This window comes from Arachis hypogaea, chromosome 1 (assembly GCF_003086295.3).
Source record: "Arachis hypogaea cultivar Tifrunner chromosome 1, arahy.Tifrunner.gnm2.J5K5, whole genome shotgun sequence".
In the NCBI taxonomy this organism is placed as follows: Eukaryota; Viridiplantae; Streptophyta; class Magnoliopsida; order Fabales; family Fabaceae; genus Arachis; species Arachis hypogaea.
This window is the reverse complement of record NC_092036.1, coordinates 55,678,844-55,683,304: the sequence shown is the minus strand read 5'-3', so window position 1 is coordinate 55,683,304 and position 4,461 is coordinate 55,678,844. Positions and strand designations below refer to the sequence as shown.

The 4,461-nt window shown below is 39.3% G+C and overlaps 1 non-coding gene across 1 annotated transcript; it reads right to left on the bottom strand.

Annotated features, from left to right (window-relative positions):
* Positions 1 to 941: 941 nt before the first annotated feature.
* Positions 942 to 1,045, bottom strand: LOC112716593 (small nucleolar RNA R71). Its single transcript, XR_003160413.1, has one exon. It is a non-coding gene; the product is annotated as a small nucleolar RNA R71 (small nucleolar RNA).
* Positions 1,046 to 4,461: the final 3,416 nt, after the last annotated feature.

Sequence of the window (4,461 nt, the reverse complement as noted above, 5' to 3'; positions counted from 1 at the left end):
CAAATTTGATTTTAATATCTTTTTCAACTAACTCTTTGACTTTGTGTTTGTTTCTTATCTTTTTCAAAACCACCTAACTACTTTTCCCTCTCTAATTTTCGAAAATACCTCTCTCTTTTTCAAAAATTCTCTTTAATTGTTTTAAATTTTAATTTTAATCATATCTTATCTTTAATTTTCGAAATTACTAACCCCTTTTTCAAAATTATTTTCGAAATTCTCCCTCTCTTTTCTTCTTCTATTTAATTATTTAATTACTAACACTTCTCTTCACCTCTTTTCATCTAAAAATCCGAACCTATTCTTCTTCACTCTTCTCCCCTTTCTTCTTCTACTAACGTAAAGGAATCTCTATACTGTGACATAGAGGATTCCTCTTCTTTTCTTGTTTTCTTCTCTTTCATATGAGCAGGAACAAGGAAAAAGGCACTCTTGTTGAAATTGATCCTGAACCTGAAAGGACTCTGAAGAGAAAACTAAGAGAAGCTAAATTACAACAATCTAAAGGTAACCTTTCAGAAATTTTAGAACAAGAGAAGGAGATGGCAGCCGAACCCAACAACAATAATGCAAGGAGAATGCTTGGTGACTTCACAAAACCAACGTCCAAATTTGATGGAAGAAGCATCTCCATTCCTGCCATTGGAGCCAATAATTTTCAGCTTAAGCCTCAACTAGTTGCTTTAATGCAACAGAACTGCAAGTTTTATGGACTTCCATCTGAAGATCCTTACCAGTTTTTAACTGAGTTCTTGCAGATTTGTGAGACTGTTAAGACGAATGGAGTTGATCCTGAAGTCTACAGACTCATGCTTTTCCCTTTTGCTGTAAGAGACAGAGCTAGAATATGGTTGGATTCACAACCTAAAGACAGCCTGGACACCTGGGAGAAGCTGGTGACGGCCTTCTTGGATAAATTCTTTCCTCCTCAAAAGCTGAGCAAGCTTAGAGTGGATGTTCAGACCTTCAAACAAAAAGATGGTGAATCCCTCTATGAAGCTTGGGAAAGATACAAGCAGTTGACCAAAAGGTGTCCATCTAACATGTTTTCAGAATGGACCATATTAGATATATTCTATTATGGTCTATCTGAATTTTCAAAAATGTCAGTGGACCATTCTGCAGGTGGATCTATTCACCTAAAGAAAACACCTGCAGAAGCTCAAGAACTTATTGACATGGTTGCAAATAACCAGTTCATGTACACTTCTGAGAGGAACTCTGTGAGTAATGGGACGCCTCAGAGGAAGGGAGTTCTTGAAATTGATGCTCTGAATGCCATATTGGCTCAGAACAAAGTGTTGACTCAGCAAGTTAACATGATTTCTCAAAGTCTGAATGGATGGCAAAATGCATCCAACAGTACTAAAGAGGCAGCTTCTGAAGAAGCTTATGATCCTGAGAACCCTGCAATAGCAGAGGTAAATTACATGGGTGAACCTTATGGAAACACCTATAATTCATCATGGAGAAATCATCCAAATTTCTCATGGAAGGATCAACAAAAGCCTCAACAAGGCTTTAACAATGGTGGACGCAATAGGATGAGCAATAGCAAGCCTTTTCCATCATCTTCTCAGCAACAGACAGAGAATTTTGAACAAAACACTTCTAATTTAGCCAATCTAGTCTCTAATCTGTCAAAGGCCACTTTCAGTTTCATGAGTGAAACAAGATCCTCCATTAGAAATCGGGAGGCACAAGTGGGCCAGCTGAGTAAGAAAGTCATTGAAACTCCTCCCAGTATTCTCCCAAGCAATACAGAAGAGAATCCAAAAGGAGAGTGCAAGGCCATTGATGTGATCAATATGGCCGAATGCACAAGGGAGGAGAAGGACGAAAATCCTAGTGAGGAAGACCTCCTGGGACGTCTCTCAAGCAAGAAGGAATTTCCTATTAAGGATCCAAAGGAATCTAAGACTCATATAGAGACCATAGAGATTCCATTAAATCTCCTTCTGCCATTCATGAGCTCTGAAGACTATTCTTCCTCTGAAGAGGATGAAGATGTGACTGGAGAGCAAGTTGCTCAATATTTAGGAGCTATCATGAAGCTGAATACCAAGTTGTTTGGTAATGAGACTTGGGAAAATGAACCTCCCTTGCTCATTGGTGAACTAGACACCTGGATTTATAAAATTTTACCTCAAAAGAGACAAGATCCTGGCAAGTTCTTAATACCTTGTACCATAGGCACCATGACCTTTGAAAAAGCTCTATGTGATCTGGGGTCAGGGATAAATCTTATGCCACTTTCTGTAATGGAGAAGCTGGGGATCATTGAGGTACAACCTGCCTTGTTCTCAATACAATTGGCAGACAAGTCATTAAGACAAGCTTATGGAGTAGTAGAAGACGTGTTAGTAAAGGTTGAAGGCCTTTACATCCCTGCTGATTTCATAATCTTAGACACTAGGAAGGAAGAGGATGAGTGCATTATCCTTGGAAGAACTTTCCTAGCCACAGCAGGAGCTATGATAGATGTCAACAGAGCTGAATTAGTCCTTCAATTGAATGGGGACTACCTTGTGTTTAAGGCACATGGTCATCCCTTTGTGACAAAAGAGAGTGAGCACAAAGAGCTTCTCTCAGTTCAGAGTCAAGAGGAGCCCCCACAGTCAAACTCTAAGTTTGGTGTTGGGAGGCCACAACCAAACACTAAGTTTGGTGTTAAGACCCCATATCCAAACTCTAAGTTTGGTGTTGGGACTATACAACATTGACCTGATCACCTTTGTGGCTCCATGGGAGCCCACTGTCAAGCTATTGACATTAAAGAAGCGCTTGTTGGGAGGCAACCCAATTTTTATTTATCTAATTTTTATTTTATTTTTATTTTGTGTTTTATTAGGTGCATGATCATGTGGAGTCACGAAAAAAATATAAAAATTAAAAACAGAATAAAAAACAGCAGAAGAAAAATCACACCCTGGAGGGAGGACATACTGGCGTTCAATGCCAGTAAGGAGCATCTGGCTGGCATTCAACGCCAGACCAGAGCATGAATCTGGTGCTGAACGCCAGAAACAAGCAATATTCTGGCGTTTGAACGCCAGGAATGTGCCTTGAGGAAAGCTGGCGCTGAACGCCAGTAACAAGCATGGAACTGGCGTTCAACGCCAGAAACATGCTACACATGGGCGTTGAATGCCCAGAACGTGCATCACCTCAGCGTTTAAAGGCCAGAATGGTATGCAAAGGCATTTTACATGCCTAATTGGTGCAGGGATGTAAATCCTTGACACCTCAGGATCTGTAGACCCCACAGGATCACCTCAGGATCTGTTTTTCCATAACCATTGATGGCACCTAAGGCCAGAGAAACCTCAAAAAAAAGGAGAGAGAAAAAGGAAGACAAAAACTTCCACCTCTGAGTCATGGGAGATGGAAAGACTCATCTAAAGGGTTTATAGCTCAGTGGTAGAACATTTGACTGCAAATAAAGAGATCCCTAAGATACCTCAGGGGATAAATTGTCCTCCACACAATTATTGGGAGCAACTAAGGATAGGAGCACCAAAATTACTAGGGATCATCCAACAGAAGCAAAGAAGAGCTTAAGGACATTGTTGGTCCTTCAAGAAGAAGACGCCACTAAGGTGGATTCATTCCTTGTTCTTATTTCTTTCTGCTTTTCGTTTTTTTTATCTTGTGTTCATTTATGTTTTGTGTCTCTACTTCATGATCATTAGTGTTTAGTAACTATGTCTTAAAGTTATGAATAATTCCATTAATCCTTCACCTCTCTTAAATGAAAAATGTTTTTAATCAAAAGAACAAGAAGTACATGAATTTTGAATTTCTCCTTGAATTTAGTTCAATTATATTGATGTGGTGACAGTACTTTTTGTTTTCTGAATGAATGCTTGAACAGTGCATATTTTTTATCTTGTTGTTTATGAATGTTAAAACTGTTGGCTCTTGAAAGAATGATGAACAAAGAGAAATGTTATTGACAATCTGAAAAATCATGAAAATTGATTCTTGAAGCAAGAAAAAGCAGTGAAAAGTAAAAAGCTTGCGAAAAAAAATGGCAAAAAAAATAGAAAGAAAAAGAAAAAGCAAGCAGAAAAAGCCAATAGCCCTTAAAACCAAAAGGCAAGGGTAAAAAGGATCCAAGGCTTTGAGCATCAATGGATAGGAGGGCCCAAGGAAATAAAATCCAGGCCTAAGCGACTAAATCAAGCTGTCCCTAACCATGTGCTTGTGTCATGAAGGTCCAAGTGAAAAGCTTGAGACTGAGTGGTTAAAGTCGTGATCCAAAGCAAAAAGAGTGTGCTTAAGAGCTCTGGACACCTCTAACTGGGGGCTCTAGCAAAGCTGAGTCACAATTTGAAAAGGTTCACCCAGTCATGTGTCTGTGGCATTTATGTATCCGGTGGTAATACTGAAAAACAAAGTGCTTAGGGCCACGGCCAAGACTCATAAAAGTAGCTGTGTTCAAGAATCAACATACTTAAC